The sequence below is a fragment of the Nicotiana tabacum genome, chromosome 18 (genome assembly GCF_000715075.1).
Source record: "Nicotiana tabacum cultivar K326 chromosome 18, ASM71507v2, whole genome shotgun sequence".
NCBI classification, from domain to species: Eukaryota; Viridiplantae; Streptophyta; class Magnoliopsida; order Solanales; family Solanaceae; genus Nicotiana; species Nicotiana tabacum.
In genome coordinates this window covers 95,443,140-95,468,878 of record NC_134097.1, presented here as the reverse complement: position 1 = coordinate 95,468,878, position 25,739 = coordinate 95,443,140, and the positions used below count along the sequence as shown (strand labels likewise).

At 36.9% G+C, this 25,739-nt stretch overlaps 1 pseudogene; it reads left to right on the top strand.

Moving 5' to 3' along the window:
* The window catches only part of LOC107799519 (serine carboxypeptidase-like 45), a 43,548-nt pseudogene that overhangs the window by 1,338 nt on the left and 16,471 nt on the right, over window positions 1-25,739 (top strand).

The following is a 25,739-nucleotide window of genomic DNA, read 5'->3' as shown; positions in this document are numbered from 1 at the left end:
TATTGGCTCGAGAAGTTTTGAGGTGAGTTGATATAACCTTTTACTATAGTGGTTTAACTCACAAAAGCACGTATACAAGGTGTGCGATGAATTGCTTAAAAGAGTTTATATTTACTTAATTGGAGCGAGTGAGTACCCATTAACTTAGAATTGTTCTAGCAAAAGTTTAGATGATCTATTATGATATATGTGCTTAAATTTTCAGATTTTTGTGTTATTCTTATATGCTATTTTCATGTTGAAAATTTATGAAGAAGAAAGAATCTTTAGAAATATTTTTACATGTTTATTTCATTCTTATGCCATGCTTTACATTTAAGGATACCAATGTGAGCATGTACATGATGTTCTATAAAGAAAAGATTTAAACTTGAAAAGTCACAAGAAGAAGTTTTAGAAAGAAAAGATTTTTGGGAGTATCCTTTATTTTGAGAAGGGGTCATCGTCCAGGCCGATGGTCCTCACCAAGGCATTGACTTCCTGAAACTACTTGTGCTAAAGTAGCGAGCACACGAGCCGAGGGTCTCGTTGCTGAGAATTTACTTAGCCATGCTAAAGTATGATACATGAGCGCTGAGAACCATGAAGCGAGTGACACCTCGTGGATTGGGCCTATTCGATCAGGTTGGGATCGAACCCGTACCGATCACACGGGGACTGAGACAAAATTAAGTCAAGATAGTTGGAACTCCCAATGTATAAAGTGAAGTATTTTTTTATAAGAAAGAAAAAGAAAAGAATTTCTTTTAGAATATTCATAAACTGCTATTATGCAATTATTTTAGAATTATTCTTATTAGCTTTATGTTTTACATGCATTTAGGGCCTTTGCTCGTAATGTATATGTTATTAAAGTTTCGCCCCCTGTTGTTGAGACCCACTGAGTATAATGGATGGTACTGACGTTCTCTTTTGAGAACCTATGTTGGTCTGCGGTACAATGTAGGAGCCGATCTTGCAGGCGAGCAGGCTACTGGTTAGGACTTCTTTCTCTTCCATGCTATTGGTGAGCTCCGCTTTTGTTCGTGGAGTATTCCTTAGAGTTATATTTATTTAGTTATTTCTTTGTTTACTTAGAGAACTGACCAGGTAATCTCATGTCCTGAGCAGTGCGTCAGTTTATCAGTAGAGGCTTCATAGACATAGTCGTTGGGTTAAGATTCGGATGTTTTTTGATAATAACTTAGCAGTAATTCAGTGGTTACTAATAAAGTTTTGGAGTTGATTTGTTTAAATATTTAAATTAATCAAAAGTATTTGGTTAGAGTATTGCATTGTTGCATATAAAATTTGGAGTTATAATAGATTTGATAAGCATAGATGGTTTGCTCGGTCATGTTTAGTGATCGAGTGCCGGTCCCGACCTTTTCAGAAAATGGGTCGTGACAAACTTGGTATCAGAGCCTCAGGTTTATGGAGTCCTAGGGGTCTATGAAGTCGTATTAGTAGAGTCTTGTTTATGGATATGAAGCGCGCCATACTTATAAACAAGAGGCTACAAGCATTTAGGAAAAGTCTAAATTTTTTTCATACTTTAGATCGTGCAGTAGAGCCTACCTCTAAGAAATTATCTAATGTATTCTTTTCTCCAAAACTTGCAGAAATGGCTTGTACTCGCAACTCTGACACCGACACTCAAGATGCTGCTCAAGAAACTATTACTACCACTGTGGCTCAAGGTAGAACTAAGAAGGCTTCAACTCAGAAAAGGAAGGGTAAATCCACAAAAGGGGTTCAATTACCCCAGTTGAGCATGAAGAAGGGGTGGAACATGATGATCCAGTACTGCCCCCAACAACAGCTCCGAATCAGGAAACTATATCTCCCAAGGTGGGTTAGATGTTTAATGCTGTCAACAGTGCTATAGAGATGTTTAAAGCCTTTATGGCCAACCAGAACGAGAGAAGAGATGAGATTCCACCTCAATCAAATAGATAGAACAATTCTAAGTCCTCAAGAGCGAATGAATTTTTGAAGTTGAGTCCTTCAGTATTCCATGGTTCTATAGTTGATCCGATATTGTGGCTGGAGGGTGTCAAGAAAGCCCTCCGAGTGATGAAAGCATTTGATGATAAAGCTGTGGAGCTGGCTGCTTACCAACTTAGAGATGTGGTTGGCGTTTGGTTTGAGATGTGGGAAAAGGAAAGAGATAAAGATGATGGTTCGCTTACTCGGGAAGAATTTGAAGAGGCCTTCATGGCTATTCCAGAAGAGGATAGGGAAGCTAAGGCTACAAAGTTCGAATAGCTCAAGTAAGGGAATAAAAGTGTGCAAGAGTACTACATGGAATTGATAAGGTTAGCTAAGCATGCTCCTCACATGGTTAAGACAGAAAAAGCAAAGATTTGCAGGTTTGTTGGCGGTTTGGCTTACCACATTAAGGATACGACATCAGCTGCAGCGGTAGGAATGACAACTTTCTTATCTGTTGTGGGGTTCGCCAAGCACTTAGAAAAAGACAAATAACAAAGGAAAGAAGAAAAAGAGCATAGCAAGAAAGCCCGGACAGTGGGCATGTTTAATGGTACATCCACCGGAGGTGGAAGGGGTTCCTCTGATAAGGAGTCACTAGCACCAGCTCAGACCAGTCATCAGTCAGGTGGTGGGTCTTTCTTCAGACATACTCAGAGTTTTGGAAGCCAGTCACGCCAGAATCAGAATTTTAGGACATCATCCTCATATAGCCAGAGTCATGCTGAACAATATTCACAACAATAATGTCTTTATGGAACATGTAAGCGACAACATTTAGGTCAGTGCAAGCTCGAGTTTCATGGTTGCTATCATTGTGAAGACATTGGTCATATAAAGGCCAACTGCCCAGAGTTGCGACGTAATTCTAGTGGTGGATCAATTCGTCCTTCTAGTTCCTCAGCTACTGCACACCACCTCAGGCTCATGGTTTTCATAATCAGACCGGGCATAGAGCAGGCAGATGTGCAGACCGAGTTACTCAGGGAGGGGGACAACCACGTTTGTTTGCTACACTTGATCGTCAGAGTGTAGAAGCATCTGCAGAAGTTATTACAGGTACACTTTTAGTCTGCTCACATAATGCTTATGCCATAATGGATCCAGGTTCAACGTTTTCATATGTGACTCCATACTTTGCAATTAACCTCGGACTAGAACCTGAACAACTTAGTGAGCCATTCCTAGTATCTACTCTAGTTGGCGAGTCAGTGAGAGTCACAAGAGTCTATATAGGTTTTATAGTTTTAGTCCAGGGTCGCAACACCAAGGCTGATCTCATAGAATTAGAAATGGTGGATTTCGATGTGATCATGGGTATGAATTGGTTGTCTTCCTGCTATGTCATGTTAGATTGTCACGCCAAGATACTCAGGTTCCAATTTCCTATTGAAGAAGTCTTAGAGTGGAAGGGTAGTTCAACATCGCTTGTAGGTAAGTTTATTTCTTACCTTAAGGCACAACGAATGATCGGTAAGGGGTGTCTCGCCTATTTGGCTCACATCATTAATCCAGAATCAGAACCACCAGCTCTTCCGTCAGTTCCAGTTGTTAGAGAATTTCCAGAAGTTTTCCCAAATGACCTTCCCGGACTTCCTCCTAAAAGAATCATAGACTTTGACATTAATCTCATGCCAGACACTCAGCCCATATCTATACCTCCTTATAGGATGGCTCCAACAGAACTTAATGAGTTTAGAGAACAGTTGAAAGACCTTCTTGACAAGGGCTTCATCAGGCCAAATGTTTCACCATGGGGTGCCTCGGTCCTGTTTGTCAAGAAGAAAGATGGGTCTCTTAGAATGTGCGTCGACTATCGGCAGTTGAATAAAGTTACCATTAAGAACAAGTACCCACTGCCAAGAATTGATGATATATTTGATCAACTTTAGGGTGCAAAGTACTTTTCAAAAATAGACTTGAGGTCGGGATACCATCAGTTGAGAATCATAGAATAGGATATATCTAAAACAGCCTTTAGAACTCGCTATGGGCACTATGAATTTCTAGTGATGTCCTTTGGATTGACAAATACTATAGTTGCATTCATGGACCTCATGAGCAGAGTTTTCAAGCCATTCCTTGATACCTTTATTATCGTGTTTATAGACGATATTTTGGTATACTCTAAGAGCAAGGAAGATCATGCAGAACACCTCAGAATAGCCTTACAGACCTTGAAGGAGAATGAGCTTTATGCCAAGTTTTCAAAATGTGAGTTCTGGTTGTAGTCAGTGGCATTCTTAGGCTACGTGGTATCTAGCGAAGGAATAAAAGTAGACCCTCAGAAGATAGAAGCAGTCAAGAACTGGCCTAGGCCGACAACGCTAACTGAAATCAGGAGCTTCTTAGGGTTAGCTGGCTACTATAGAAGGTTTGTAAAGGGGTTTTCCTCACTTGCATATCCATTAACTAAGTTGACTTAGAAAGCAGTTAAGTTCCAATGGTCAGACGTTTGTGAGCAGAGTTTTCAAGAGTTAAAGAAGAGGTTGGCCACTGCACCTATGTTAACCTTGCCGACAGGTTCGGGTGGGTTCACAGTGTATTGTGATGCCTCCAGAGTGGACCTTATGCTTCCAGGAAGTTAAAGAATCATGAAAAGAACTACCCCACACACGACTTGGAGATTGCAGCAGCGGTGTTTGCATTAAAAATATGACGACACTACCTTTATGGCAAGCATTCTGAAGTGTTTACAGATCACAAAAGCCTCCAATACATTTTCAAGCAAAAAGAACTAAATTTGAGACAGAGAAGGTGGTTCGAGCTATTGAAGGATTATGACATCAATATCCTTTATCACCCGGGCAAAGCTAATGTGGTAGTAGATGCACTTAGTAGGAAGTCAATGGGTGTCTTGGCCCATCTTGCAGTACAAAGGCGATCTTTGGGTCGAGAAATCCAAAAACTAGCAAATGATGGAATTAGATTGGATGAAACCGAAGAAAGAGATATAACTTCTTATCCCTTAGCACAATCCTCCCTTGTTGCTCATGTTAAGGCTAAGCAAGACAAAGATCCGTACTTAGTGAAATTAAAAGAAGGAGTCAGAAACAAAGAAATCACTGCTTTCACTCTAGGAAGTGACGGAGTTTTGAAGTTGAATGATTTATGTGTGCCTGATGTAGATGGTCTTAGGAAGGCCATAATGGAGGAAGCTCAAAGTTTGAGGTACTCTATCCACCCAGGTGATACAAAATGTATCTAGATTTGAAAGAGTTGTATTGGTGGAAAGGCATGAAGAAACAAGTAGCAGATCATGTGGCTAAATGTTTAAATTGTCAGTAAGTCAAACCCGAGCAGCAGAGGCCTGGTGGCCTAGCTCAAGATATAGATATACCATAGTGGAAGTAGGATATGATTATATGGATTTTGTAGTAGGTTTACCTCGCACGTACCGTAAGCATGATTCGATTTGGGTTATTGTATACTGACTGACAAAGTCCGCGCATTTTCTACTAGTAAAGACGACAGATTTCGTAGAGCAGTATGTGCAGTTGTACATCATAGAAATAGTCCGATTGCATGGTACTCCAGTTTCAATTATATCTGACAGAGGCCCTCAGTTCATGATGCATTTTTGGCAGGTATTTTAGAAAAGATTAGGTACCAAGGTCAATTTGAGCACCACTTTCCATCCACAGACCGATGGTCAGGCAGAACGGACCATTCAGGCTCTCAAAGATATGCTGCGTGCGTGTGTTATAGATTTTGGAGGTAATTGGGATAATCACTTGCCACTTATAGAATTTGCTTACAATAACAGCTATCAGACCAACATTGGTATGGCTCCTTATGAAGCGTTGTATGTGTTACGACCCAAATCTCTAGTGGGTTGGTTTGAACCAACAGAGGTACCGTTGATTGGTCCTGAGTTTGTTTGTGAGGCCTTAGAGAAAGTTCAGCTAATTAAAGAAAGACTTAAAGCGGCTCAGAGTCGTCAAAAGTATTATTCTGACAAGAGGCATCGTGAGTTAGAGTTCATGGTTGGTGATAAGGTGTTTTTAAAAGTTTCACCAATGAAGGAGTTATGAGGTTTGGTAAGAAACGAAAACTTAGCCCTAGATTTATCGGACCTTATGAAATTCTAGAAAAGAAAAGAAACGTAGCTTATAAGCAAGCACTACCCGTTGAGTTGTCCTCTGTTCATCCTATCTTTCATGTGTCTATGCTTAGAAAGTACATTCATGATGAGTCGCATATAATACCTGCCGATACCATAGAAATTAAAGAAGGCTTGACTTATGAAGAGGTACCTATAAAAATTCTCGATAGGCAAGTAAGAAAGTAGAGAACAAAAGATTTAACATCGGTAAAAGTTTTGTAGAGTAATCATGATTCAAAAGAGACTACGTGGGAGGTCGAGGAAGATATGAGAAAGAAATATCTATATATATTTGAGGAAAAAGGTAGGTGAACCTAAGTTTGGTTTGACATTTATATTTCATTTATTAAATACAAGTTAGCAAGTGTTTCTGTCATTCCTAGATTATACTTAGTTGTTGTAGTAATTTAGTTTATGCCATAGTATATTTAATTCATTAAAGTGATTTACTTGTGCTAAAGTTGTTGTGCTTTAGATTCTTGTTAGTTATTGTGATACCTCCTTGCCGGAGAGTGAATAATTAATTTATGAGCTGCGTATGGTGCCTATGAATGACTTGTTATGGTATATTTGGTTGTTGTTTATGTAGTTGTGGTATTTGTGACAAGGATATTTTTTTGGATAGTCCAATTTACAAGGGAAATTCTGTCAAAATTTTTGAAAATTTAGGGAGTTAGCCAAAATTTTGAGTACCTTGGAAGAATGAGTAGTACTAAAAAAACTTAAGAGGTTCAAGGACCTAAGGATGATTGTAAACTTAAGAATAAGGCCCTAGCAACATTCGAGGACTAATATTTTTAAGGAGGGAAGATTGTAACACTCCTCAAATTTATAAAAGTTTCGAGACACGCTAATTATAGAACTAAATTATTACTATTTTTATTATTTTTATCTTGCCTATAGTGAAATATATATATATATATATATATATATATATATATATATATATATATATATATATATATATATATATATATAATTGAATATACAATTAGAAAAATATTAATAGTTTTAATATTTTTAATTATTAAAAGTGGGTATCATTAATTATTAGTTAAATGAAAACAAAACAAACCAAAAAAAAATAAAAAATAAAAGCAATAAAACAAAAAAGAAGCAGGGGACAAACCTAAAAGCCCATAAAAAATTAAAAAAAAAAAGATAAGAGGAAGAGAGATAAATGCGTTAAGTGGCTAGTGTAAACTCCTCCTTCTCTCTAGGAAGAAGGTGAATCGTAATTCCGTCACTATTCATCGGGCCATAACTCCGACATCCAGCGGTGGATTGTCGCAATTTTGGTGTCAAAAGAAGCATCTACTCTTTGCGCACAATCCCCAATTAGTTTCATCCACAAATTCATAACCAATATTTCCAGATCTTAATTTTTATTTTTGCGATTACTGTAGCACACCGAATTTTTTGGTTAGATTCTTCTGCTTCTTCACGTCAATGGAGTGTTGAAGAGTTTCATGACTGCTGCGTCCTCTCCCCAGCCTTTGGCTATGGGAGAGCCATCTATTAAACCAACATATGTTGCTCAGATCCAATCCAAATCACCAACACAAATTGCAACAAAAACAGTTTTGAAATCGATTCAATATGTACATGGCGAATCAATTGTTTGTTTTACCATGGAGGAAAGACGTGAATTTGCAATAGAGGGGGGATACACCAATCTGTTGTTTTTAAACTCTCCTCAGGTGCACCAGATCTCAAAGAGCTGAGAATCTTACTGCCAAAACATCTAGGAACAAAAGGTCGATGCCTCGTAGGTTCACTCGCACCAAGGCAAATTCTGTTAAGGTTCGATCAAAATGAAGATTATGTACAGGCTTTAGCTCGTGCAGTAAATTGCTTATCATGGAATGGCGAAGAACACCAGTATAGAGTCTTTCAATGGACAATTGGATTTAATCCAAATGAGGAAACTGCAATGGCAGTAGTTTGGATTTCATTGCCGAATCTGTCACCGGAGTTATTTGCAATGCGTTCGTTGTTATCAATCATTTCTGCTGCTGGTAAACCTATTGCCATTGATAAAGCGACGCAACTTAAATCCAGACCAAGCACAGCGAGGGTAAAGGTAATCTTAGACCTAATGAACAAGCATCCCAAACGTGTGAGGATCCAAAGCTTGGATAAAATCTCTGGAAAAATCATTGAAGTGTTTCAGGAAATTGTTTATGACAATATGCCTTTGTACTATAACTGTTGCAAACACCAGGGCCACAACGAGAAAACATGTCGATATATATCGAAAAAGACTCACAACCCAGCTGCGATTGATGAACTTGAAGTTTTTCAAGAACAAACTACTGGGGAAAAGTACACTGGTGATTTACGTCAACTTCTGAATGAGAAGAGGGGAGTGAATGAAGGGGATCGATTTGCTGGAGAACAAAATAGTTTGGCGAAAAAGAAAATGGGTGAAAATCAAACTGGGATTCATGAACATGGTGAAAGTTCAGTCAAGATATCACATATAGGTGGTGTTCCTAGTACTTCTGTAGTGCATGTTGAAGCAGCTAATACTTTAGTGAATAATGCTGCTTTGAAAGCAACTTGGGATCGAGCTACAGTAGTGGAAGCAGTGGAGAAATCAAACGTGCAAAAACTGAGTGATGCTTCAAAATTTGATATGAATCCTGGGCTACAGGGAGGTGTTGAGCTAAGTAAAGTTTCAGTTGTTATTACTTCTAAGGATGAAAAACGACCAGTTCATGTAGGCTCACAATTGGAGGGTAAGTATGCAACAATAGCAGTTGTAGAGCATCATAAAAATGCTGGACAAGAACCAGCTACTGTTGGTTCTAAGCTGGAGGCAACTGTTGATCGACATCCTGTTGGGATTGCTAATCATAACGCTGCAATTGGTGATACAAGGTTGAAGGATATCCCTGCCTCTACAGATTTTACAAGGATGTACTCAGCTACTGCTGGTGCGTTGAAGGCTGCTACCGATTGAGCGGATACTTCTAACAAGCCTGATATGGTTCAACAGCAGTTTGGAGCATCAGGTACAGCTGCTGATGTACATAAGGAGCAACGAGAAACAAGAACTGGAAGGTGTTGGTGTTGAACAAGCTAAACACTCTCCAAAAGGTGTAAGGCAACAACCAGCTGCACACACACTTGCTGATGATCAGCAGAAAACTGCAGAGAAAATCTCTGACAAAACAGCTACTGCCCAGAACTCTGGTAATGAAAACATTGGGACTAAGAGCGTATTGAGGGAAAATCAAAATGTGAAGGTGATCGGGGATGTTAAGAAAGCTGACATGAACAAAAAGGAAGGAAATTGGAGCTTGGTAACAAATAGGAAAACACTCACAAAGAAGCAGGTCTCACCAAAACAACAGAATAAAAATGTTCGAGGAACAAACATCAATGTTGGTTCCAGCACAAATAATTTTGAGGTTCTTAATGCTGATGGGGACTCTGAAATTGATGCAAAAGGTGTACTTGATAGTGGAATGTCCAAACATTTAGTTCCAACGCCCAGTAATGAACGAGGAGGGCAAGACAGTCACGGCTTGACTGAAAATTTGGGCTTTCGATGAAAAGACTCCAACAACAATTTGGTGAATGAACTTATAGGCATCCAAGCTCACATTTCCAAAGTTCCTACACTACATTTTTCCAATCCTCAGGTAGAACAAATAATCAAGAATGCTCAGAATGAAATGATGAGGAACTCCACAATGGTTAAACAACCTTTGGTCACATTAAATACCTCTGTATTTGATGTTCCATCACAATCAGTTGAATCCTATGGCGAGTTTGAAGGTGAAGCTGGGCAGCTTATTCTGTCAACTGGAAACAATGATGAATTTTTCCAAGCAAAGGTGATCAAATCTAAACTTTGGTTACGACAACGTGAAGAGGATGACGAAGACGAGGATTGGGGTAATGGTCATGCAGGGTATTCATCTGAAGAAGCTGATTAGGAGGTCGATCAAGAGAGTGCAGGTGAAGATCTTGACTGTCTAGCAATGGAAAAATATGATGAGGGACCAACAACAAGTCGTAGGAGCAAATTGAACATCAATGCTCCAATTTTTTTGCCTAGAAATTCTCCAACTGGAAGCATGAAATGAACTGCAGCAACACATACAAAGCAATTAGTCCCAGCTGCAATTGATCAAACAGTAGCTACAATAAAATCTGGGCAGCAGCATACTGTAACAGATAATCCAATCTTCGATGCAATGGAGCAGCAACTTAATCAAAATGATCCAGTTATTAAACCTACTGTTGATCGTCCATCAACAGTAACAACAATTTTTGGGCAGCGACAAATTGTGACAACCACTCCTACTATTACACCAGCGGAAAGAAAGCTATTGGATGCAATGGATGGAAACAGTGTGGTAATTCAAGACCATGTTCAAGACATGCAAAATCAGGTGCTTGTGGGCAGAGATACATATGAAATAGGTGAGGAAGATGATATTCTAAATCAATGCAGGGCAGAGGCAGCAAGAAAAGGTGATTTGTCACCTATGCATAGCGGAAAAAATAGGAAATCTCATACAAGGAAAAATGGACGACAAAGTTAGTGATTTTTTTAAATGTTAGGCGACTTCCAATGAGAGTTGCCAAACAAAAGAAGGCCGCCCCAACTACATCTACAAAGTCCAATCGTTCAAAAAAGAAATCATGAATTTTGAATACATCTTGAAGAATTGGGATTGTGATGAAAAAGAGTTACAAATTGAAGAAATTACAAGTTCGGACAAGAAGGGACAACATTTTAATTCCTTCATCATTTTATTCTACCATTATATTAGTATTCTCATTTGTAATATCATCACAGAGTATGTTATAAACTCTGTGATGATCATTGAATATTTGGTAATTTCCAGCTCTTATTTTTTACATGCATGCTAGTAGGTGAGGCTACTTAAAGCCTCAATAGGAATAGTAAGGTAAGGTTTAGCCCGGTTAGTGTTGCCTTGGTCCTATGCCTTTGGAAAATATCCTCAAGGCTATGAGATTATATGCCCTCGTGAGGCTTTGCCGGCAGCTACCCCATGAATCCTCTACATGAGGCTGCCATCATAAGGCAATGTGAGGCGCAGAGGAGTGATTATATAGCCAAGACATATAGGTAACAAAACCGGTGCTATTGTCCCCCTTATTTGTACTTTTCCGAATTGTTGTATTTTCTTTTCTTTTTATTAATAAAAAACTAGCCCTAGGCGCTTGCCTAGCGGATTACCAAAAAAAAACCCATAAAGGGCTGTTAGAACCAAAAGGATTGAAATCCTTTATACGAAAAAACAGAGAAACGTTCTGTTCTTTCGCACGAACAGAACCAGCGAAACAGAGGCTCTTTATCACGCAGGCACGGGAAATCTAGGGTTCTTTACAAATCACTAATTCTTGAACTCAGGTATATAAAATTTTCTATTGTCAATTACCCTAAAGTAATAGTAGGTAAGAATTGGATAGTTAATTCCCTTCTTCCTCTATATCAACAATAAATTTCATATTTATGTGTGAAATTTTAAAATTGATTAAAATGCACTGGTTGTTGTAGAATCGATTGTTTGACTTGTGTCAATTGGACTGGGGCCTATGTATTGGCTCGAGAAGTTTTGAGGTGAGTTGATATAACCTTTTACTAAAGTGGTTTAACTCACAAAAGCACGCATACAAGGTGTTTGATAAATTGCTTAAAAGAGTTTATATTTACTTAATTGGAGCGAGTGAGTACCCATTAACTTAGAATTGTTCTAGCAAAAGTTTAGATGATTTATTATGATACATGTGCTTAAATTTTCAGATTTTTGTGTTATTCTTATATGCTATTTTCATGTTGAAAATTTATGAAGAAGAAAGAATCTTTAGAAATATTTTTACATGTTTATTTTATTCTTATGTCATGCTTTACATTTAAGGATACCAATATAAGCGTGTACATGATGTTATCTAAATAAAAGATTTAGACTTGAAAAGTCACAAGAAGAAGTTTTAGAAAGAAAATTTTTGGGAGTATCCTTTATTCTGAGAAGGGGTCATCGTCCAGGCAGAGGGTCCTGACCAAGGCGTTGACTTCCTGAAACTACTTGTGCCAAAGTAGGGAGCACATGAGCCGAGGGTCTTGTTGTTGAGAATTTACTTAGCATGCTAAGGTATGATACATGAGCGCTGAGAACCATGAAGCGAGTGGCACGTCGTGGATTAGGCCTATTCGATCAGGATGGGATCGAACCCGTGTCGATCACACGAGGACTGAGACAGAATTAAGTTAGGATAGTTGGAACTCCGAAAGTATAAAGTGAAGTATTTTTTTATAAGAAAGAAAAAGAAAAGATTTTCTTTTAGAATATTCATAATCTGCTATTATGCAATTATTTTAGAATTATTCTTATAAGCTTTATGCTTTATATGCATTTAGAACCTTTGCTCGTAATGTATATGTTATTAAAGTTTCACCCCCTGTTGTTGAGACTCACTGAGTATAATGGATGGTACTGACGTTCTCTTTTGGGAACCTACGTTGGTTTGCGGTACAATGTAGGAACCGGTTTTGTAGGCGAGCAAGCTACAGGTAGGACTTCTTTCTCTTCCAGTGCTATTGGTGAGCTCCGCTTTTGTTCGTGGAGTATTCCTTAGAGTTATCTTTATATAGTTATTTCTTTGTTTACTTAAAGAACTGGCCAGGAAATCTCATGTCCTGAGCAGTGCGTCAATTTATCAGTAAAAGCTTCATAAACATAGTCGTTGGGTTAAGATTCAGATGTTTTTTTGATAATAACTTAGCAGTAATTCAGTACAGTGTTTTTGAGAGCGAGAAGCGCAAAAAAGCGACAGGGACTCGCCTCGCTTCAAAAACGAAGCATAAAGCGAAGCGCATGCTTTATTGAAGTGATGCGCAATTCGTAAGATTTGTTTTTGGTTAATTCAATTTTTAAGATATAAGAAAATGCATAATCAAATAAACTAAAAATACACACATATTATATATATATATATATATATATATATATATATATATATATATATATATATAATTATTTTTATAAACTGAAATACACATTAAAAAAATCAAATAAACTAAAATATAACATATATATATATATATAATAATAATTTATTAATTGAAATAAACATTAAAAAGATCAAATAAATTAATAATATAACATATATATAATAATTAATTTTATAAAATAAAACACATATTAAATTAATTAATAAATAAGAAGAATAAAAGGGGGAACCAGCGCTGTCAGTGTACACTGGAAGAGAAAAACTAAAAAAGAGAAGAGAGAGAAGAAGAAGAAAAGAAGAAATTATGGAGGCTGGAAGTCTGGAACCCTAGATGATTGCTGAAAAAGAAGAAGAAGAAGAAGAAAAGTACCTGGACTCCTGTGCTGGAACCCTAGATGGTTGATGCTGCTGCTAGCGTTCAGTTTTTTGGAAACAAGACAAAGAATAGTCTTTTCACTTTGGGTCTTCATTTTGTTGGGTCTGTTTTTGTATAATAAAAACAAAGACCCAATTTTTTTTTTTAAAAATGACCCCTGTTTAACAGAAGAGAGCGCTTTTGCGCTTCTCGCTTCTGGGTCGCTTCTCGCTTTCTTGGCTAAAGCGATCGCTTCTGTTGGTTGTGTTGCCTCAGTAAGAAAAGAGAGACGGCTTCTCGCTTCGCTTCTCGCTTAAAGCGACGAAGCTCTCGCTTTTCAAAACACTGTTCAGTAGTTACTACAAATAAAGTTTTGGAGTTGATTTATTTAAATATTTAAATTAATCAAAAGTATTTGGTTAGAGTATTGCCTTGTTGCATATAAAGTTTGGAGTTATAATAGATTGATAAGCAGAGATGGTTCGCTCGGTCATGTTTAGTGATCGAGTGCCGGTCCCAGCTTGTTCAGAAAATGGGTCGTGACATAGAATCTTAGATGTGTACTTAACTGGGGAGAGTTATGCAGGTTCACATATGAACCGACTTAATCTATTATTTAACCAAAAATGGGATTTCGGTAAAAGCTTTAATTTAGAAGAACTCGAGTTACTGATAATCAAAAGAATATATAAAAGAAAGTAATTTGGCTAGCAATAAGATAATCAGAAGAAAAGCAAGTAAATCGGTATATTCAGATAATATTTCGTGTCCCTACAATTGATCCGTTCTCTCCCTTTTATAGCTATTTTGAAGATATGCGTTTTGCCTTTGTCATAATAAGTATGGACAATTAAAGACATTAAATACTATGTTACATAATCATTGTATTTAATACAGATTCTCTAACGTTTTTAGTATTTAAGGCTCATTAAATACTACATCTGTACTCCCATGTAGTGTCAGATTCATTCCCCTTGATTCTTGGACTTAAATAAGTATGAGCGCTGAGTCTTTTGGATAACCGCTCGTGCCTCTTCCTTTGCCTCTGCTCATATCTGTTGCAACTCGTGCCTCTTTGCCGGTTGTAACTCTTTGACCAGTCTATGTGTCATGACACATCATCTTTACACCACTTTAATATGTAAACTCAATTTTTCCCAATACAGATAGTCCCCACACTTGTCATTTATTCATCGATTGAATATTTGGGAAATGGATTTCATTAAAATGAGGATTTTGTCACCATTAATGCTATGACAGAATCGATGCTTCAATTGTCACTTCCATTTAATGCTCTTCACACGTGTCACCTTTTCATTAGCTCTACAGTTTTGCAGCACTTTGTAATGCTTTTTCACGGCTTCACTATTCACGAAGTGTCAATTATCATTATTATGGTCCTTCCATCATTGCACCTTTTCCTTTGGCGGTTGCTTATCAGTATAAATATAACTTCCTTCTTGTCTTTACCACATAAAGTTTTCTGAACATCCAATTTTCTCAAATCTCTGTTTGCTTCTTCATCGTATCATCATGTCTTCATAAAACCCTAACCCTAGAAGGGTTCCCATTGTTGATACCTTTCCTAATGTCCCCAGTAGGAGCAGAAGAGGAGGTAGGCTCCGTAGTTTAGGATCTACACGTGGTTCTTCTATTCCTTCACCTAGTTCTGGCCCTTCTTCTAGAACTAGAGGTTCTCTTTCACAAAGATCTTCTTCCAGGGGTAAAGAACCTTCTGAACCTCTTCGTGAGCCTTCAGTAGAAGAGATAGTTCCTACAAAATTGTCTTTTTATCATGACAGAGAGTCTCTTAGAAACCAAGTATCTTCTTTAGATCGTGATGATATCCATCCCACTCAAATTACTGAAGGTTTGATTTCTATAGTACGTAGAGACTGCCATTGGAGTCATGATTTTTCTATTATCATTCCAATCCGAATCAAAGAATTACTTCCTACTTAACTGGATTTTCCTTTGTTTATACATATCCTTTAACTCTAGGATTTAAACCAGCTATTGACCCTGTTATCCTTGAGTTCTGTCATTTCTTTGATGTTTGCTTGGATCAAATTGGCCCAATAATATGGAGGGCTATTGCCTGTTTGAGGAATTTGACCAACACAACTAGTGTGTCTTTTACTTTCCCGCATCTGATCCACTTTTACTCCCCTAGACTCTTTCGCAATGGTGTTTTTACACTAGTAGCCAAGAGCAAAAGAGTTTTGGTGAGCCCTGAAGATGACAAAGACCGTGGCTGGTATGCCAGGTTTGTTGCTGCCCCCACTGTTGGTTTAGTGGGTGATGAGAACGTTCCCTTCCCTGAGAAGTGAAATTTTGCACGTGAGTCTTCTGACTTTCTCGTACCTTTTTCTTCAAGTTTGTTGATTTTTCTTCTAATTTTGCTTTTCTTTTTCAGCAACCATGGGAGTTGTAGAAGATGTTCCCAATTTTCGTGATTGGGTAGACAAGCTATTGAAGATTGCTTCAATGGATGGTAGATCTTGGAAGACCCTTTACCAACGATTTGGTTGGAAAGTAAAAACTCATGGTAAGAGCTTTTATTTTATTTTATTTTATCTTACATATATTTTTTATTTCTCTGAACTAATTTCAATCCTTCTTTCTATCAAGATTTGCTATTTGAGGAGTTACTACCGAGGCCGTCGCGGCTTCTCGTATCTATTTGGAAAGGGCCCAAGAAATAATTTTGAGTTCTTCATCAAAGAGAAAAGCCGTTGATGAACAAGATTCTGAAGAAGAGGAAGATAGGGGCTCTTTGGTAACAAGGCCACGAGCTCGAAGACGCATCATTTTTGATGATGAAGAAGAAGCATCCCCCCGCCGTTCTATTCCCCTTACCGAGTCTGTTGAGGCCCCGGTAGTGATTCCTGACGATGATGTTGCTCCTGCTGCTACTCATGACTCTGTTGAGCAGCTTTTTATCAGCGAGTTTGGTGGTGAAAGCTTAGGCCCAGTTTTGGATGAAGCACCTCTGGCTTCTTTTTCTACACCCGTGTCTGTGACTCCTTCTTTGCCGATCTCGGCTGTTTCCGTTACTCCTAAACCATCTTTACTACTTCTACTGTTCATGCTTCAACAATTCCTCCCCCCAATCATTCACCGTGCTGAAGTTGGATCCTCAAGTAGGAGTGGTGCTATGAGGCAAGTGATCATTGAAGTCCCCGCTAAGGGCAATCTCTTAAGGAAATCGGGTCAAGCAGATGTATGGCTAAAGCCCTTAATTGGACCAATTGAAAGAGCCAAGCTAGAGAGCCTTAGCTCCTTGACTTTGATGAATGACATTGTGCACGCTTCTTTAAGGGTATTCCCCTTCTCTTTTTTCCTTTGTTGTGCTTTAAAATTTTTCTATCTTTGAGATTCTCATTTCCTTTCCTTTTTTATAGGCCAATCTTATCGGCACGGAGATGATGAAAAGGGTTGCCCTATCAGAGCAATTAGTGCGTGATTCTAAATTAGAGGCGTGCAATTGGAAGGAACAGTATGAAAGCCTTCAGATTGATGTGGAGTACTTAGAAGAAAGTAAGAGTACCTTGGAGCAGTAGGTACGGGTCTTAACTTCAGAGTTGGCAGTTGAAAAGACTTCCTCAAGTCAAGCGGATAAAGAAAAGGCTCGTCTTGAAACCTCTTTCTTCGAGCAGCTTTCCAAGGCAAGTGAAAAGATTAGAGAGTTGAAGGCTCTCTTGGGTGAGAAAGAGGCTTATGCTGGAGAGCTCGTGCAGAATTTGACTCAAGCACAAGAAGACCTCCGAGCTTCTTCTGATAAGGTTTGTGCCTTGGAAAGTTCCCATGCCTCTCTTCAAGCTTCTTATACTTCTGCCTTGGCTGAAAATAAGAAATTAAAGAATGAAATTGCTGACTGGGAAAGGGATTATGAAATCCTTGAGGATAAATTTGCCATTGAAGTGAGTTGGGCGTTTTTGAATTCTCGCCGTGATACCCTAGTTGAAGCTAGCCAAGAGACTTTTAACTTGGAATCTGAGTTAGCTAAAATCAATGAAACTATTGAGAAGGCTCAGCAAACTCAAGATTTTCCTTCTCTCGTGGCCAAGCTTCCGTAAATGTTGAAGTTGATAAATCCCAACTCCTTCAAGCCCAGTTGAGCCCGCTACTGCAAACCAAGTTGAGCCCGCTGCTGTTGATGCACCTACTTCAGTTCCTACATCTTCTTAGTGATAAGTTTAAGTCATTTGAATTTCTTTGTGTTATTTTGTTTTTTAGAAAATTGTGGTAAAACCCTTGGTCTCATTTGAGGGTTTGTTTTGGAAATTCAAGTCCCCGAACCTTTCATGGGGAAATTTGTATAAACAATTCGCAGCTTATGACTAAGTTCGTACTTAGTCTTAAGCTTTTTAATAATAAGAAGTTTGCTCGTTACTATCTTGAACTTCCGTTTAGTTTATGCTTACCTTTATTTCTAAGGACTTATAAAATAATTTGCATTTTTATTCTTTAAAAATTCTTCTATTAACTTCATGAATATTTACATTAAGCATGAATTTTATAAAAGAGGGCCCTTTTATATTCGACACTTAATGAAGAAGACGTCTCAACTTCATAATGGTGTTAACATACGATAAAAGAAATAAGAATACACATGTTTCTTTGAAATAACTTTGACAAGTTTTTATTTGAACTTTGTCTAGTTTTGAATAACACTTTACACGTATTTGAATTACAGCTATAACTTTCTCGTAACTGTTTTTCTTGTAACAGATTTAAAAAAGCAAAATAAACACGAGGTTTTCATCTATAACCTGTTTCAGTACATAGCCTTTACCCTAACTATGGTAAGGTTTTTCTTTGGCCTTAGCTCGTTGTAAGCACGTAATTTTTTGCCCAATATGAGAATTACTCCCAAAAAATTCAAAAATAAAATGATTTTTCTTTGGTGTGCAATTTTGTGATATTTTGAATAATTATTTGTATTTGTCTGTGCATGTTTATTTGCTAAATTAATAAAAAATACAAAAATATGTCGCATTTTGCATGTAGGATTTAATTCTACAATTTTTAGTAATTAAATTTGTTTTACAAAAATTAAAAATTACAAAAATAGGCATCGTTTGCATTTTTAGCATTTAATGTCCAAATATACAATTTTATGCTTAATTATTACTTAATTGTGCGTTAATTGTTATTGGAAGTTTATTTTGCGCTTTTATAACTTAATTTAATTCTTAATAATAGTTTAAGTATTTTTGTAATTTAGTTTTAGAGAAATAAAAGAAGAAAAGAAAGCAAAAAATATAAAGAAAGTCGGAATTAGGCCTCTTCTTCAATTTCAAGCCACAGGCCCAAAAAATGGCCCAATCTTCCCTACGACCTAGTCCATTTCGAACTGGGTCGACCCAGTCCATAACCCAAAAGACCCAAGACCCTTTGTCTTACATTTTACAAAAAACAAAACAAAACAAAATGAAGAAAACCCTAAAAATTTGCTAAACCATCCACCCCCCCCTCCTATCTTCTTCTTCTTCCTCAAGCTTCCTCAAGCACCCATCAATGGCTGCCCCTCCATACTTCTCACCCTCACTGCACACACACAGTGCACGTAGCAGCCGTTCATGGCTGCTACGACCCCGTTGCCTCCGTCTCCTTCAAACCAAGCGATGACCCCTTCGCCGAACACCTTCGTTATTTCGTCTTCTTCGTCCAGCATCCATGGACGCCTCCTCCACCTCCCCAGCTGCTCAAGCTTTAACTTCTCCATGGCAGCATCATCACCAACGAGCTTCTGCCTCAGTCAAAAGCTCCGACGTCCAGCAGTAGCTGATGCTACTGCTTCACTGATGCAAGGTTGAGCATCCCCCTCCGTTCTCGTTGCTATTGCCCACGCAGCTGTTGCTGCTTTCTTCTCCAACAACTTCGCGGCGTCTACTGTACGATCGCTGCTGCTGCCCGCCATGGACGTTGCTTTCCGCTGCTGCGTCCGGCTACTATTATCACCGAACAAATCCCGTTTATTCAAGCTTTGTTCAAGTTATCCGTGTTCGTTCGAGCTTTGGTCGAGGCTCGGACAGATTTACAATCAAAGTTCGTCGTTGATTCATCTCCGGTTAGTTGTTTTTGAGTTTTATTTTTGTCCATATTTTATTTGATATTTTCCGGATCCAAAATCGTTAAATGATTTAATCCTTGTTTTGTTCGTTGTTCATCTTTGAAATAATTTTCTAGTGTGTTCATGTTGTTTGTTAAATTAATTTTCAGATTTCAAAATAGAAGTTTAATTAGTTGTTTTCATGTTTATTTTATGTTTGTATTATTGTTTAAGTAAGCATTTGTTAGTTTGATGTTTGGTTAGATTCAAATTGAAATTTAATTAACTATTTCTTCAATTTGTTTCATGTGTTTATGTATTGTTAGAAGTTGTTAATATTGTTAAGTTTAAGCTTAAGTTCATAATTGTTTATTCGTCGATCTTGTTATTTGTCTAAAAGAATTTAGTTGTGTTTAGAGAAATATGTTGGTTTAATCGTTTAAATCCATCATGTTTGTTGTTTAAAATAGATTTAATTCATGTTCATACTTTGTTTGATTGTTCTTGAATCCGAAATTTGTATAGCTTGATTTCTTATTTACCATTTGTGATTATTTCTTGAATTTGTCTCATAAAGTTTAATATAAGAATTGTTGTTGTAATGTTGTTAGAGTAGTTGATTTTAAGTTCAATATGATTGAAGTTAGAAATCTAAATATACTTGTTTGTTGTTTGTTGTTTGAACATTGTTAGAAATTGATCATATTGTCTATATTTTGGTTAAGTTTGATTAATTGATGTGTTATAGCTGATGGGTAGTTTGGTAAATTTGTAGTACATTCAGGGGTAGTTTGGTAATTTCAGTAAGGTCGGAGGGGGTAGTTTAGGAATTGTACATTTTGTAATTGTTTATTTGAAGCATGGGGGACAAAATGAAATGGGGTGGGTTGTGATATAGTTGTTTAATATAAAGGGGGGACAAGACAAAATATAGTGGGGGGAATCTTGTATTATTTTAAATGAAGCATGAGGGACAAAATATAATGGGGTGGTGTGATATGTTTATTTAATGTAATGGGGATGAGTGGGACGATAATGAGTTGGGTAGAGAAAAAGTATGGATTTTAATTAATTGAAAGATTTATGGGATGGGTTATAAAAGAGAAGTCTTGAAATCAGAAAGGAAAAAAAGAAGATACACGAGACAGAGAAAAAAAAACGGGAGAGAGAAACAAATCTGAAAATAAGAGAGAGAAAAAGGCTGAACATTTAAGAGATAGAAAATTCCGAAAAATATTTAAGCTTTCAAATAAAAAAAAACTAAAAAATCTTCTGCTTTCTTTCTTTGTTTGAAATTAGTATTAATGGTTGTTGTTTCATTCAAAGCTTAAAGCTTTTGTTTTTGGGATTACTACTCCACCAGTCTGTTACTGGGTTGTTATTGTTGCTGGGCAATTGTTGCTGTTACACTGTTATTACTGTTGCTGATTTTCATCTTCATTTTCTTTTGCTTCCAATATCAGGTACATATCTTTTAAACTCATGTTGTGAAGAGCTTCAACATGGCAAGTAAATGAAGTTTGGAATTATAAGGATGTCTTCTACTCATTTAAATTTTATTAGTTTAAGTTTCAGTTTTGTTTTAGTTGGTTAATATAGTATTAAATCAATTGGTAGATTAGTTCTCTTTCTTAATAACAAATGGCTTAGTTATTTTAAGAACGCGATCAAGTCATTTCTTTTAATATATGAAGTAATGTCAATGATTTTTTACAAAATATAGAGTTAGTGTTTGCAAATATTCGCATAGGCAGAATATAAGAATTGGTTTATTTATCTCAAACCCAATCTTCGTAAGCAAAATTAACCAAACAATTATAACCTCGGACTAAAAACAAGTGGTGTAAAAGAAGGATGAGATTTATAGATTGTAACATTTTAAGTCAAAAAATGTGTAAATAGCATTTGCTCCAAATATAACAATGAAAATTCTTCAAAAAATATTACTTCATTTATTAAATCAATTGTTTTCCTAAGTTTTATACGCAATTCGCTTTTTGGGTAGATAAATATTGTATTTACCATAAAAATGGTAGTATTAATCACACGTTGTTTATTTTTATTTTATTTTTATTTTACTCTTTAAACTCATGGTTTTTTAGGAATATAATTCACACGTAAAAATATAATTTGCGGTCAACACTTAATGAATTTTGAATTCTTTTCAAGGAATTTAGAGGCATCTCAAATAGTGATTTCTCATGACTCTTACATTTAAAAGTAGATGGATGCAATAAACATTTGTAGAGAATTTATATTACTGTCAAGAATATTTGCATAATTAAGGATGCGTTCGCGTGACTTGATTATAATTCTAAAGGCGATTCGGATTATGCGTTCGCGCAACTTCGAGCAAATTTTTATTAAAAAGAGATTTCTCGGAGAATATTATTATTAATTTCATAAAAACCCGAGATGTGATGTTCACTACTTAATTATACCAAAAGGGCGAATGTTCTTGATTTTATTTAAAGCATAATTTCGAAAATGATTATTTTAATAAAAATATTATCTATATTATTGTGTACACGTGCGCGTGACACAACTCAGCATGTTTTAAAAATATAATTTATAACACGAATATACGTACGTGTGATTCGATTCAAAGAAGGGTCTTTAAATCTAAATAGAAGCGGTAACAATAAAATCATGCAATAAAAATGTATTTAACAAATCAAAAATAATCAAGCCGAATATAATAGTTGAGCGACCATGCTAGAACCACGGAACTCGGGAATGCCTAACACCTTCTCCCGGGTTAACAGAATTCCTTATCCGGATTTCTGGTGCGTAGACTGTTAAATAGAGTCATATTCTCCTCGATTCAGGGATTAAAATTGATGACTTGGGACACCTTAAAATTCCAAGTGGCGACTCTAAAACAAACAAACAAATCCCGTTTCGACTGTCCTTTAATTGGAGAAAACTCCCTGCACCCTCGCGGGGGCGGAAAAAGGAGGTGCGACAGCTCTGGCGACTCCGCTGGGGAATTTATATTAACCTAGAACCACTGGTTCAGGGTTCAAGAATTCGAGCTTAAAATAACTGTTATAGTTGGCTTTATTTATTATCTGATATATGCCTAATGTGCTAAATGATGCTTTTACCGCTTTAATATTATTTGAATTGTGTATATAAAACTGCTACGAAACCCTTCTTCTTTCTGAGTCTTCTGAATTTATGGTGTACACGTGCACGTGGCCCACCTTTCTGTTAGAAGTCATACCAAATAAGACGAAGTTGGGACAAGTAACTAGGCCGGGCAGACTTTCGTGCTCCCGGTACGTTGCCCCCATTTCGGCTCAAGCTGTCCACTTGGGTAAGCCTGGGCTAGAACAATATGCCTCAGGTTTTTTCACTTAGAATAACTCAGTTTCATGCCGGATCCCTAGTAGGAACGTTTGTTTGCATCACGTGCATTTGACTTTGGAGGCTCAACACAGGGGTTGGGTCTGTCTAGGACAGGTATACCCAAAAATGAAAATGACCATCCTGATGCATCTTGCTTGCTGCTATTTGCGCATTTATTTGATTCGGACTTGTGTGTTGACTGATTTTTGAATATCAGGAATAATATTTTGAAATTGAAAAAAAAAATAGCGGGTAGGGATTTGAAAAAAAAAGAAGAAAAAAAAAACCAATTCCCAAATATTGTCAAAACTCTGCCGAAATTTCGAGAAAATGAAAAAAAATGTTTTATTAGTTTGTTTTACTAAAAAGCAAAGAAAAAAAAAAGTCGTTGTTCTGTCTTATTTTTTAAAAAAAATATATAAAAAAAATATATAAAAAAATTAAAATAGTTTGTCTTCTCCTGAAAATGACAATGAAAAAGAGTCTTACTTTTAAAATAGTTTTATTTATTTGTTTCTGAAAAATTCAAAATGAAAATGAAAAGAGTCGTGCTTTGAAAGTGGTTTTGTTATTTGTTGTTGAAAAAGAAAAAAAAAATCCTGTTTTAAAATAGTTCGGTTAATTGGCCCGAACTACGCGGGTTTGATTCTCACCGGATGTGAGATACGTAGGCAACCCTCATCGGGTCCAACCCCCCCTTTTGCTAAAATAAGCCAAAAACCAATAAATAAATAAAAAACAAGTCAAAATTTTAATTTTGTCGTAAATAAGTCGGGCAGTGTCCAGCCTCCACTTTTTGCTAAAAAAAAAATAAATAGCCAAAAAAAAATATGTCAAATTTTAATTTTGTCATAAAGAAGTCGGGTGACGCTGTTTTATCAAGACATAGCCGAATGTTCCCGAAAGGGACGCCGGAAGGCTGACTTTGCATAAACAGCCACCTTTGGGTCATTTTTTAAAATTTGGTCCAGTTGACCCACACAGCCTTAAAAAATCTTCGTCCCCGAGGCGCTGAAGGGCCGTGTTGCAACACCTGGTTTTTATTGTAATTTGAAAAAAAAAATAAAGAGTCAACGGTCAGGTGAATACCGTTTAGATTTTTGGTCAAAATAAGCCGAGCCAGCTTCGGCCGCGTCTTAAACCGTTCTTGCCGAAATAGCCTCAAAGTATCTTTCAGTTGTCGAAAGGCTATTTTCGTAAAAGACGGACAAGTGTGTAAAGTGTCATAAAATAATCCTCTCCGGCCTCAAAATTTGGAAGGGGCCACATTTGCAAAAAATAACCGTTTGGTTGCATTTGTCAAAACGGGGAAAGGAAGCTGACCTTTTTGTTTTGAGGTTATAAATCTTTTGATTAGAATATGTGGGTCGTTTGATTTTCAAGTTTGTAGGTCATCTTTAAACCTTTGAAATCCAGTTGTTTTATTATGAAAATTGATAATTCCAAAGAAAAAATGTGTTTCATTGTTCTTACCCAGTCTATTGGTCCGAACTACGCAAGGTCTGATTCATGCGGGGTCATGATACGTAGGCAATCTCCATAAGATTCGACCATAACAAAAAAATCGAAAAAAAAAGAAAAGAGAAAATGAAAAAAAAAATGAAAAAAAAAAATCGAAAAAAAATGAAAAAAAGAGATGTTGTTAATAATGAGGACCGACTGAGTCCATTCTAACCTGTTTTGAATCACAAAGAAAAAAGGTGGTTGGTTTGTGGTAAGCCGGAAATACAAGACCCAGAAGCACACTTTGCGGGGATCAGGCCTGATAGCAGAAGCACTCGAATCCTATTAGGACTTGTTGACTAAGGTTGATGATATCGAAGTTGGAAATGGTCTAGACAATACTGATGCAAAACTCAGTGGCTAAAGATGCCAATTTTGATAAAGTGGGAGGACGCTCCGTTCCTTGGTTAGCAAGAGAGAAGCTGTTGGTGGTTTATTTTGTTGTCGTTTCTGTTGTCCGGATTATTCTTAGGGTTGTAATCCAAATATTGTCTTGTGTCAAACCTTCTTATCTTTCCAGTTTGTCATATCAATTTGTTTAAGTTTTGTCAAGGCTGTGTTAGGATTTTATTCTGGTTGTTTTGTTTGTTTTATTATTCAAACCATTTCGCCGGTAGTCTAATACAAAAGCCGGTCTTTTATTGTTTCCAGTCATCTTTTTGTTTAGTACTTTTATCATTTTTATTCAACGCCGATTCTAGTGACATGACATGTGCACACAGTTTGGGCCTAGTCTTAAAAGTTAATCATAAAACCCTGGGAAGGTGATCAAAGCATTTAAAGGAAATAAGAACGGTTTGAGATTAGTTGAAGCCCGAGTCATGTGGAACTGAGGCAAGTAAAGCACAAGGAAAACCGTTTAAAAGCAAGATTCGCCAAATTGGCATGAGGGTCGTTCATAATAATAAGAGTGAGAATGTCGCCCAGCAGTGCTTTAGAAATGACAAATGAAAAAGCAAGTGTTTAACATAATTGTCAAGTCCAGCACCATCGGAAGAGACTATAAATCTATGTTCAATTGTGTTGTTTGCACTTGGCATGTTTTGAAGACTGGAATGACGAAGGCATTTTGTTCTGCTACCTAAACACTTTATCCTTCGTTATCCCTTTTGAGCCTTATTTATTTTCTTTCATACCCCTCGTTCGGAATCAATAGCAATGACTAAGAAATACGAGTCTGGAAGGTAAAGAAAAAATCAAAAAGAAAAAAAAACGAAAAAGAAAAAGAAAAATGAAAAAAAAAAAAGTCAAATGAAAAAGAGGAATTGGGAACTACGTTTGACCTGATTCCTCAAAGAGGATACGTAGGCGCTTCACGGCTCGGTCATAGGGTGCATAGTGCGCATAATGTGCGTAATATGCATAGTGTAACAAAAAAAAATTAAAAAATATATATAATA